Here is a 12,548-nt window from a genome sequence, read left to right on the forward strand (position 1 = left end):
CACACACACACACACAGACGGTTCCTGACTCATTCATGCTCATCCATCCCTTCTTTGTGCCCCCTGCAGCTTGTCGTACCCTCTGTGAGAGCAGTTATGTCAGTGTGCATGTGAGTGAATGAGCCTGCATGTGTGTTTGTGTGTGTACATGAGTCACTGAGCACTGGAGTGTGAATGTATGTGTGTGAGAGTCATTCCTGCTTAGGACGGTTCAGAGCAGGGAGCCCCCAGTGCTACTCCTCCTGTCAGCTCTGATTTACATCACTGAGGAACTCTCCTCTGCTCTCCTCTTCTCTTCCCCTCTGGTCATTTCCTACTCTTTTCCTCCCCCATCCCTGCTTGTTGATGTCCTCAGAGTGCTTTCCCTTCCGCCCTGCATCCGTGTTCCCCCCGCCATCGCCCTAATGGGTCCAAGCGTTGGCGGAAATGGAGAGAGGGAAGGGATGGGAGATGCAAATGGCCTGAGGTTGGGTACGTGGGTGGCTAGATGAGGAGGTTCCTGCACTCCTAGTTCCTTCTGCCATTGGTGACCTTCATGTCCTTAATCTAGGGCCATCTTCTCTTACTTACTTACTTTTTCCTTTGACTTCAATGGCATTAAGTTAAGTCTTTTCACACTCTTGTACATGTGTTTTAATGTTTAAATATCCTCATATGATTGAGACAGTGTCCCCGAATTCAGGTTTCAAGGATCCCCAGAGGTCATTGAGGGGCCTCCAGGACCACCAAGTGTTAGCTAAATAGTTTTCTACTTGTCTCTGGCTAGGCAGTTCTGAAACTGAATAACATAACATTTTATTTGAACTAATTTAACTATTAATTTGATAAAGTCATTCTTGCCATTCTTACTATAACTGCCTTCACAGCTTTCTTAAACTCAAATTTGTCTAGATATACCATTTTGAAATAAGCTGAACTACATTAAAAATGATCCTTAACAAAAGTAGTTTGTTATGCACTTATATTTCTGAGTGTGTAGTGTGAGCAGCAAGTATACCTTGAATTACGTGACCGGGCATCTCTCAAAATGTAGTACAGTGTTTCGGCTGCTTGAGTCTCTCCTGTAGTTGAGTGGCAGCAGAGAGTAGGCGGCGACACGGAGAGTGTCAAACCCATTGCACTGAACAGATATCAAGTCAGCTGTGAAACACATGAAGAATGGCAAGCGTGAAATGAGGCCAAGGAAGACAGCAAAGTGTTATAATGAGTATGAGTGTGTGTGTGTGCGCGCATGGTCTGTCTGTCTTTATAAGCACTGAAATGTCCGCATAGGTAAGTTCATGAAAAAAGTAGAGCAGACTGCTAGTTGTTACTTGTACAGAGGGCAAGTTTGTTGTGCAGTTTAGAGTCAAGGTTGGGGTCATCTATTTAATTAAGGTTAGCTATATAGTGTTGTGGAAGGTTTTTAATAATACTGCTGATAAACAGTCCTCAAAGCTTTAGCTGTGCAAGTATAGCGTGTGTGTTTGTGTGTGCGCGATATAAGAGGCGATTAGATAGCAGAAGGTTAGATTTGGTTACTTACGCCATCTCTCGTGTCCCTGCAGACGTTAGCTGTGACGCCGGTTTGACCAGACAAGGTGTCCTCTACCAATGCGCCTCCTGTCACAGACCTGTGTGTATGTGTTTACGTTGTGGTTGTATGGCCTTCCATCTTGTGTGATTAAGTGCATTATCCTTAATAATCCTTGTGTTCGTGTGTGTAGTGAATTTCCTGTGTTCCGCTATCATTTTTAGTGATTATTCAACTGTTAATATATAAGGACATGCATGTTTGTGTAATTGCAGTGTGTACTTGTGTCTACATTTACACAGATGGCCCCACTCCCACTCCTCTCTAGCTTCCTGTGCAGGGGAAGTAAAGGATATTGGATGACCGGGAGGTTTAGATACCCGATTTAAGTGCTGTAGAGGAGAACACGAGTGACAAGACACGACGGAAACGAGCTAAAGATAGTAACAGCTCCAGGGGGGAGGGGGGTTCACTTTCCATCAGGACGAGGGCTCCCAGAGGCTGCATAACACCCTCACACTCACACACGTCCACACAAACATAGTGTTACATTTAGGGAAACACACTTGTGCACACGCAGTGAAAGCACAATCAAACATGTTAATTCATTCTCCCATACCCTGTTAGAATAACTGACTCTTGCTCATTTATTCTCATGTAGGCCCTAATGTAATAAACATGCAGGCATACAGAGCATGTTATACGCCTGATATGGCAATTTTAATGGGGTTGAATTTACTTTAAGTGAGTATTTCTTGTAAGAGGATCAGTTGTAGTGCTGGACACACTTACAGTTAGCAACCAACTTTACAGGTCTGCGCAGCTTTTAGCCTCTTCCCAGCCTGCATGTAGGCAACGTTCGGATCTAAAGTAACACTGTGTTTAATAAAGGGGGAATGGAAGGCACTGCGTTGATATGGGTGGAAGAAGATGGAAAAACAATCCAGCATGTCCAGTTTAAGTGATCCATCCAAAGCTTGTCAGACACCTGAACAGCACTGTGGTTTATGAACTGTCACAACTCTGCAAACATTTTATGGCGACAATCCTTTTATCCTTTGTCATGGAAAATGGTTGACATGATACGAAATATTCTACCAGCAATATCGATTGCAAGTGTTTGATTGCGCTGTGCAATGTGATATTGCATTGCATTGTGGAGAACAATTTTGTATTTGGATGCTAGCAGCTAAAAGTGCCCATTGGAGCCAATTTCAGTGTTCATGTTGCTCTAAGGATGCCGGATGTGTAAATAGGCTGTTGTTTTGCATAAAGTCTGGCAGATGAGTTTCTCCTTCTATGGGCTGAAAGCGCTTAATGCAGCAGTAAGTATTTGATTAGACCTTACGTAACATAATATCACGTCACGCCTCCCGACCTCTTGATTGCCCCAGTGAAAGCGGAGTCAAAGCGGAAACCCGTCTTGGGACACCGCACATGTCCCGTAATGCTCTGCTTTGCTGCAAGACTCCCGGTGGTGGCTCCAGTCTCCTAGGCGCCTTGCATATAAGTGTTCAAAAACCTGATCTTCCTCATCAAAAATACAAGAGGAGGGCAAGCCTTATCACTAATTCAAGATGGGAATCTCTGTTCAGATTCCCATCTGCCCCTCCCCTCACCTCTATCCCCCCTCCTGTCTCTCCTTTTGTCACTCTTATCTTTTATCTCAACTTTATGCGACTCTCACTTTGTGTTCCCCTTGGATTGTTGGGTATAAAAACAGTCTTTCTTTCTTTCTTCTTCAAATACAGCACATGGATAATTTAGATATTTCTAAAATAGTGCTGAAATGATGGTTGATTAGTCAATTAACAAAATAATCATCAATTTATTAAAAACATTAACTGGTTCTGTCTTCTCAAATATGGCTACTTGCTTTTCTGTGTTAAACAATTATTTGTTTTCTAATATTGGATGGACAGAAAAAAACAATTTGAATGTGCCATATTGGAGTCTTTTTGTTTTCTGGCATTGTAAAAACTAAAAGAAATATTGAGTTATGGATTAATTAATAACGAAAATTTGTTGCTTACCTACTCTAAAATGACTAAATAGCAGTACTGTATGTTACACTATTAAAGGACATTGGAGTCCCTGAAAACCTTGTCTTTTTCATACTGCTTTGTCCTGAATGTGTAGAACGAAGGTGAGACACGTGGAAGCTTGTGACTGGATGACGATATGGTACTGGTATGACCTGGATCAGGATCTGTTTTTAAGGGGGTAGCTTCCTAAAGTAAAATACCAACAGAGACAAAACGAGGCCCCTTGAATCCAGATGTCAGTATCAGTAAATCATTGTTTTATATGCAGTCCTGTTTAAATGCTTTAGGGGTGTAAAATTCATGTGATGTCAGTAATAAGCCTGTCGTCATATTTTCAAGTTTACCGCAGTTTTTCTCACTGTGACACATCATGATTATTTCTGAGCTGTTTACCTCTGTTCCCGATACTCTTAAGGGCTTCCCTCCTTCCATGTCACCTCCGCCATCCTTCCACATTTGACTAACCCTCAGCTCTCTGAATGTGCTCTCTCAAGGGTACAGCTTGTATCCTCAGGGGCCTCTAGTGGGAACATGCTGACAGTCGGTCCGTGTAGGAGTCTAAAAATAGCCAGCCAGGTCTATTACAGGTACCAGTGACACCTGAAAGGCAAATGATGATGTGTTGTGTTTTTCTTCCCCACTTGCTGTTATCCTTGCCTGGAGAAATTGGAGGAGCTGGGGTGAGAGAGGAAAATAGAGCTCGAATGAGATAAAAAAGAGCAGACATGAGATGTTGTCGTCATCTGGCCTGTAAGATCCCGGCAAGAAGAGAGAGGGAGAAAAAAGACAACCAAAAACATTCATGGTACTCTGCCTTCCCCTTGTGATCAGCTCATGTTTTTAATGATTGTTGATTCTGTGTTCTCCTTGTGCCATGAATCAGGGTTGAGTCTTCCTTCTCCATTTGCCTTTTCCATTCTCTCCATTCTGGGTCGAGGTGGACTGGCTAACACATTAAGGCCAAATTATTGTTTTGACTGTATTTCAGTTTGTCTAACTGGTGGACAACTGCAGCTACGCCATTATAAAGGAACCTCTACTGTGTACGTGTGTGAAAATAACAGTCTACCTTGATATCTGGCACTGTTGCTCGCTGATGCTATTTTCTCCCTGAGTGGAGGCAGGGAGGATGTGGCCCGGTGAACTGTGTAGGTTGATCAGACACCTCATGGTTGTGTTGCTGGCTGGGCTTATTTCTGTACAGCTCCTCCAGGCTCGCAGAAAAACAAGTTATTGATTTTTTTCATGAACATTTTTTCATGTCTTTTTTTTCCTCTCATTGAGAAGCATCTACCTGCAGACCTTGAGTGATTGGCCGAAGGTTAGCCAAGACAGAATTGTACTTTTAGTGGACCTTCAGTACATTTAGAAATGGATTTTTTTTATGCCATTTTTAGCTAGCTGGAGGGTTGAGAATAGTTGTGTCCGTCTCATCTGTGAGCGCTGGCTCATTTTTCTTTTAATCTGTGGTTGAGCTGTTTGTGGAACAGCTCTTCTATAGATTATACTGCCACGGCTAGTTATATGAAACCCCCAAATCCATATTAATGCTCGTGCTTGAGCATTTTAATATGACTCTATAAACATATGTACATTCATCTTTTTTTCCACCTGTGTATGTGCGCCACTCTGAATGTGTGAATCCTCGTGCTTGTGTCCACACGCCCGTCTGTGTGTCTGTGAAGGGAGGATTACTGGGAAAGGGCTAGGAAAATAAATCCACTTCCTGTGAGTTGAGACAGCCACGGGGTCACGGTTTCTCTCCGGAGGAGCAGTTGTAACCCAACACTCCCTCAGTCCCAGGTTAAACCCCACGTCCTCTTGCTGCTACCCCCCTCCTGTTAAGCTCATAGTCCACCTGTTAGGAAGTCATTCATCTCTCTGTTTCCCGGAGAGGGTTAGCCGGATCTCCCACCTCTGACCACTGCCGCACTGATGGATGGCTTTAATGGACTTTTATTGTTTGATGTATCCACTCTCTTCCCTTTTCTTTTCCAAATCTAATCGACTCTCTTTACATCTCTTTACATTATCTGCTCATGCCTTAACTTCTAGCTTAATTTTTGTCTTTTGTGTTTCACATATGAAGCATTACAATGGGACATGGTTCTGTTGCAGCAATCATTAGGATTTTAGTTTTTAGTTAAAGGACGATCTCTGACCTGTAGGTCAATCAACAATCTTTCTTACATTATTAAGTCCCCACCGTGCATATATTTCCATATTTATGACTGCTATCCAATCACAAAAAGTCAAAGAGCATAGATTCTTTCATCACCCAGATTACAAGTCACTACATAAAAGTGTTGGAATCAGGGGTGCTCTGAAAAAGATCCAGAGACTACAGAATGAACCAGCATTGGCAAGAAAATGACAGTGACTGAACTAGAGAGTAATTCTCTGAGAGGAGTCAGACTTTGGAGAGTACAAGGGGTGTGATTTAGAAAGGCTGATTTGATTTTAAGGTACTATTTAAAGGAACCGAGTTTGATTGCAAAGTGAAACCTTCAGAACTCCAGGCTTCTTTCTAAAATATCTTCTAGGATCAGGGACCTCATTACAGTGTCTTATATTGTAAATTACAAAGATGCTGAATCCTCATTCACCACTACTACTGCGAGTGGGTTGCTGCTGCAGGCTTATCCAGCAGTGAAGATGATCCTAACTCGACCTTTGCTTAAGTGCAGTCCAACAACATCTGGCTACCCACTTTGTTGGCCAGTCAAATACATGCAAGCACACATTCCCAGGTAGACTTCATGGTCAGTCGTGAACACAGCCTTACGTTAACCTGCCACCCAATCCCATCTATGATACCTTTTTGATCTTTTGAGAAGGTTAATCAGACTTGGTCAGCAAAGAAATTCAATTTCCATGCCAAAAGCTGTGATTATGGTGTCCATACAACATTTTCAAATTGTTAGATTCAGAGTAGGAATAGCTTTACATTGCATTAGTATTGTTTTTTGTTTGATTGTTTGTCACGGTTCAGGTTTTAATGTTCACGTTTCAAGACGCTTAAGTGGTTTGCAGTGGCCGTGAGCCCAGTATGCGTGGGAACATAGAAAAGGTTAGTTCACTAGCATAAGTCTGAGAGTGGGATCAGGGCTAGCCTTGAGCTCACATTGTCTTACAATGGGACAATTAGCAATTAGCAGTGGGGTTATACTGAATGGCAAATGAGTTTCCCACAGGTGCTTTGCAGTCCTTTTGGTATTAGCTTAAGTGCTAAAGCTGATTAGCAGGCATTTGCGCGGCAATGCAGCTCAATCTAATCTCCCTTATGGACGCCTGTTTGGGCAATTTCCTATAAGAGCCCCCCGTCTTTGAAATGGGAGGTTTAATATTTGTGTGAACATCTTGCTGGTGTTTTGCATTTAGTGCTTTTGTAGCGACAGTGCAAATTCAGACCCATTCAGATGTTTTTGTTTTCTCTTTTTGTGCTTGAACTTCAAAATACAGGACTTTCCATGAAAAAGTCTCCATCACCATGTTTACTGTTTGTCCATCCTCTCTGTTACCCTTTCACTCAATTCATTTGAGTTGTTTACCTGTCTAGTAATTTCCAGGTTGGCTTTCTCAGAGATAAAAGGATATGAGTCATGCTTAAGGTTGGATATGTGTCAAGATTACATGGAAAGGTTAACCTCCTGCTGTCCTACATACACCTAAGCCCCCATATGGCAACACATTTCTTCCTTGAATAGAAATCCTGAACGTCTTTTAGTTCAGTTTTAGTTTAGATGAGTATTAAATTATATTACAAATGTTTTCAACAGAGCACTAAAAAAATCCACAGAAGGTTAAATAATTCTCACCTCAAAAGACACACAAGAAAAAGTTGGTTTTATTTAGCTTTTTTATGCCATGTTACTTCACTTTCCTCTTATGGTTTTCTCTGTATCCTGGCATTGATTCATTCACCCATGTTTTTATGTTCTTGATCCCAACACAGTTCTTTAAATATTAACTCTCTGTCTATCTGTATAGCATTATGTAACTTCCATTCAGAAGAACAGTCCAACTTGTGAATGGTCTGGTTGACTTCTTGTTACCGTTGCTTAACAGTTCACATATAAATGTGGTGTTGCTGGGAAAAATGTTAAACATTATTGAGAATGCTTAAATTGTCAGTTCGTAATTTGTAGTTTCCACATTGTATTGTATTGTGAATGATAGAACTTGTATTTTGTCCCATTTGATTATATTCAAATATGGTATTTCATTCGCCAGATGTGGAATGTCTTTATTGTAAAGTTTGGCTTATGCAACCTGGATCTGAATTAATGCAGCGTAAAAGAAGAAACAGGACTCATAAAGAAATGTGCTTTTGGTTTCGACATATCGATTAGTGAAAGTTAGTTTCGGCTACATGTGTAAAGCTAGTGATGCAACAAAGTCTAATAATTGCAATATTTGCTTAATTTCCTGCAGCGTGGTGTAAGAATACAGACATTTCAATGTCAGAGTGAGAATTCCCCAGAGTCAGGTAATGCCAGCACGTCCAGCTTATGTGAAAACAAGTGTAAAATACCCACCATTCAGCTACTTATGTTCCAGCTCAGAATCCTCTTTTCGTTTATGTCAAATTACTGCCTGTAGCTACTTGAATCTGCTTGCATCATATTTTAATTCTATTCTTAAAAAAATTTTGAATTTGGAAACCATATTTTTTTTTTTTTAAAGACTATCCGTTAAAATCACGTTCTATAAAAGAGTAGTTTGTGTTGGGAACTAGTAAACTACATTAAACTAACTGAATTAGTAGTTTAACTACATTTTGTAGTAGCTTGCTGGTAGTTCAACTACATTCATATTTACATAGTGATTCAAGTAAAATGTTACATCTTACTTTCTATACAAATAAAGTCTGATTTATATGTTCAATTACTTTTTTGCGTAATTAACTACTGAAACTACAATGGAAATGTTGAGCCATAAATGGTGTGAAGTAATTAATAGTTTACAAAGCTATGCTTTCAAAGTAACTTCTCCAACACTGAGAATAGTAGAGTAATTGAAAGTATAATTTTTGTCTGGGAACAAAGAAAATATATCAGATTACAGCACCATCTTTATAGACGTAATATAACCGTAACATTGGATAACAGTGCTTCTGACATTCTCAAATTCCTTCAGTTTTACAGTATAAACATTTAACTACTGTGTTAAGCTGTGACAGATTGCTGTTTTAAAACGAGCCAATAGAAATCACCTGTATAAATGGAAAAAGCTCATCATAAATGTCCTCACTCTGACCCACCACCATTCTCTTTGTTAATATGTCCACATACCACCTTTGTGCTGCAAGTCCCCTTGTGACCAGCTATATTTGAACACTTAAGTGAGCCTAATGAAAGGAAGTCACCCATTTATTTCCCTCTCTACAGTTAGTTATTCTTAGAAAGTCCCTTTGCTGCGCTGATGAATCAGTTGCACCACTTCAAAGGTCTGAACTGACAGCCGTGGCCCTTGTCAAGAAACATCCACTGATCTTGTTTTACACAACAGGAGCTATGTTTGGAATGGCTCATGTGAGAGCAATTGACAAGAGGTGTGGTCAACAAGTGAAACATTGATGTCCATTACTTTGGCATCGGCAATTGGATTAGGTATCAGGATTCCAGTTACTCAAAATGTTTTCTTTGAATTCATATGGTGTCATGCTTTATGTTCCCATGAAAACTGTCTTACTTGTTTACTTCTTCAACAGATTGTTTGTGAAGAGCAATATGTGGTAGACCTTTACTTCTTATTCAGAGTTTAGCAGATGGAGACAGTAACATTCTGTTTTATGTTATTTCTTAAGTTTCCCAGTAGAGTTGTTTTGAATTATTTGCATAAAGGCTTCTGTTTTTGCAGTAGTTGTTTTTTAAAGCAACACTATGTAAGATTTGGTATTTGTTAACTGTACACGGCCTCCCAGTCGGGCAGCATGGCTAACTGAGGCTATTGGTTAACTTACTTAAGCAACAAGTAAAGCTTTTTGATCTTGGGTTGGGAATGTTTGCTGATTTGTTCCATTTATCTGACATTAGTTTGCATAATTAGTCAATGGCAAAAAACACAATAAAAAACGGGTTATAGGACATTTTAAACTGTAAAATGACAATGTGAGGCTGAGGCATAGCCTATATCAGAGGTAATAAACTACAATTGTCCAAGAGCCATAATGTTTCTAAGCAGACACTGTGGGGTCAGACTTTAAAATAAAAAATAAAAATAATTTAGGCCTAATTAGACAATTTTATTACTTATAACTAGAGTCCTAAAAAACATGGGAATCCCTAATGATAAGTAGATAGCTCCTCTACCTAGGAAGCAGCTCACTGATGAATGATGGTTCAAATCTGTAATTCTGGAAATGTACCTACAAAATGCAGGAAACATTAATTATCTTAAATTCCACCTGAAATGGAAATCAGAGGGCTATTTGCTTCTGCATATAGGTATTTCCTGTAAAAGGCAGCTAGGGAGGGACGTGTCGCGGTAGCCAATAGCACTGGGTGTTACGTCCCCCCCCTGTCAAGCACCTATAGCGGACCCATTAGCTGACTCTGAATAGCTGGCTGTTTGGCCGGCAGCATGTGCCTATGGAAAGCTCTGTTTCCTCCTCCAGAACCTCGCTCTGACTGTCTATGGTCTGAAGCAGTGGGACTTTGCTGCCTTAAGTCATTGTAGAGCACAATAGCCTTGGTGTTTTGAAGTGCTCAAGAGGAAACACTTGACAGTCTGTTGATCCACCTGTTTCAGGACAGAGTGGGCTTGAATATTTGGCTTGTTTGACATTAACCCCTTGCCCCTGTGGAGGTGGTACAATGAAAATGACAAGAAAGGCTCTGCTGTTTGAAATGTTTTCTTTGTCTCTAAAGCTTTTTCTCTGGTTCTCAGAAATACCTCTCCTACCTCTGGAGTCTGTAGTATGCATTTCTCCCTATAATAATAAGTGAATACAATATATCATACATTACTGGTCTGAATGCTTTTGTCTGTGGACACCCCCCAACCCCCCACCCACACTAATCACACCAATGTGCCTGAACGCAGCTGAAATAGTTTTTTCGGTTTGCATGCATGTGTGGTTGAGTTGGCCACTCTATTGAAACATGTGTCCAGCCACAGACTTGCTGATTATATAGCCTATATAAGCAATCATATTAATATTGTTTGAATGTAAAGTAACCCACGTTGCTGCAGGAATTAATTGATGCAGAGTCAGGCTTGCGATGTGTCTACTTTGACTTATGTGTGTGGGGCAGATGTAGAGGATGCATGCAATGGACTGTCTTGTAATAGTTAGTCAAAGAAGGAAAGGACCATAAACCAGGAAATACCTTCATCCCGTCAGTCCTGCATTGTCACATTTTGCTAAAATTCAAGAACAGGTATCTTGTGACTGGTGAACCAACTACATTACTTCTACTATGAAAGGAGCAATTTAGCATCCAAATAATGGAATTTTGATAGTGCCAAGAATTAAATTTGCACAGGGCAAACCAGGTAAACCTAGAGAACCTAGACGCTCTTGTCAAGGGCTTAAAGGGAGAAATGAATGAGATATTTTATGAATACACACAGCATCTGATGTAACCATCCCCTGTGCTATTTAGACTGAACGCCTACATAGAAACCTGGCTTTGATGTTAGAGGAGGTGGATGAGCGCAGGAATGTCACTGGGGTTACAAAAAAAAAAACCCACCTCCTCTGCCGGCTAATCTCATCACATCTCTAGAAATTCAATAAGTAGATTCTTCTTGCTAAAATCACCCACCCCTACCACCCATTTCTATCTCGGCTCGGCTCTGAGCACACCTATACAATTATGTACACACTCTGTCGTCAACCTTTTTGGTGGCAAGGACCCACGGATTGATACTTATCAGGCCATGGACCTGTATTTGCTAAGATGTAGTCTCAGGTATCCCCTTCTGATAGGATTTAGTTATTCCATAACTGTGTATACTGTAGATTGAGAGATTAACAGTGAAAAGTGTGAAACCTTTAAACAGAATAGTAATTCTTATACATTCTCTCATTGAGCTAACATCTAGTCAATGACAAATTAAAATAGTCCCCATTTTTGGGGACCCTGAAACCTCCTCAAGGACCACAGGTTGAGAACCACTGGTCTACACAACCGTGGCACTGCCTCTTCTTTTGACTGATTCAATTGTTTATGTGTAGCTTTTAGAAAAACACTCTTAATAGTGACACTAGTGTAGTATAGTATTTCACAGGCCTTGCAGTAACTAGCTTTGTAAGTGAGTAGGTTTGACTGATGTTGACTGTGTTGTGGTGGGTTCTGGTTGTTTGTAGACATTAGCAGACTCCATTTATAAGCTAATGTTAGCTGTTTCCTTCTGTCGTCACTGTAGTGAAGCAGAGTAAGAAGGCATAAATGTCAAATCCTTTGGATTTTTGCAGAAAATCCAACATGCATCCCTACAAAGGTGTGAGGTTACAACCCATTTACTCACTGGTGATAAAAAGTGGTTAATAAATAAAAATAAACATAAAAGGCTTCAGAATCTTACATATGGCATCTTTAAAAGATAACTCTTGCTTCATGGTTAAGTTTTTTGTATTGTCAATTCAAGTCAAGTCCTAGTCTACATCGTGGCAATGTTCTGCTTAGAGAAATGGGCTGAGGATGGCTTTTGCCATTTGGATTAATTAGCTTTGGCACAACACTTAATTGCTAATCTTTTTGTTTTTGGCAATGTTGTAAAGCACATAGTATGCAGGCTTACCAGTTTGCAGACAGGACTTCATCTAAAACTACAGACAAATTAATCGGGAGCAAATCTTTAAATGTTGTTTAACATCTCAGAGGAGGAGCTTTGTTCAAACTGAGATCTGCATCTTAAAGCTTTGCAGCAATTGATTCTGGGTCACATATTGCCTGATTTGTCACAAATGTAGTGCCCATTGCATTACACGTGTTAACGCAACTCTTTAAAACACAACTCTTTAGAAACACAGATCCCAG

At 40.4% G+C, this 12,548-nt stretch overlaps 1 protein-coding gene and 1 long non-coding RNA gene across 2 annotated transcripts in view; one reads left to right on the top strand and one right to left on the bottom strand.

Annotated features, from left to right (window-relative positions):
* LOC118329925 overlaps window positions 1-1,648 on the bottom strand; it is a 3,158-nt gene extending 1,510 nt beyond the window's left edge. The window contains exons 1-2 of the long non-coding RNA XR_004796810.1: window positions 1,526-1,648; window positions 998-1,140 (exon numbers count right to left, since the gene is read on the bottom strand). This is a non-coding gene — a long non-coding RNA (uncharacterized LOC118329925). The remainder of the gene's footprint in view (window positions 1-997; window positions 1,141-1,525) is intronic.
* The window catches only part of poc1b (POC1 centriolar protein B), a 42,134-nt gene that overhangs the window by 8,510 nt on the left and 21,076 nt on the right, over window positions 1-12,548 (top strand). The window lies entirely within an intron of this gene.

This window comes from Morone saxatilis, unplaced genomic scaffold (assembly GCF_004916995.1).
Source record: "Morone saxatilis isolate NCDOM2014 unplaced genomic scaffold, NCSU_SB_2.0 Contig2, whole genome shotgun sequence".
In the NCBI taxonomy this organism is placed as follows: domain Eukaryota; kingdom Metazoa; phylum Chordata; class Actinopteri; family Moronidae; genus Morone; species Morone saxatilis.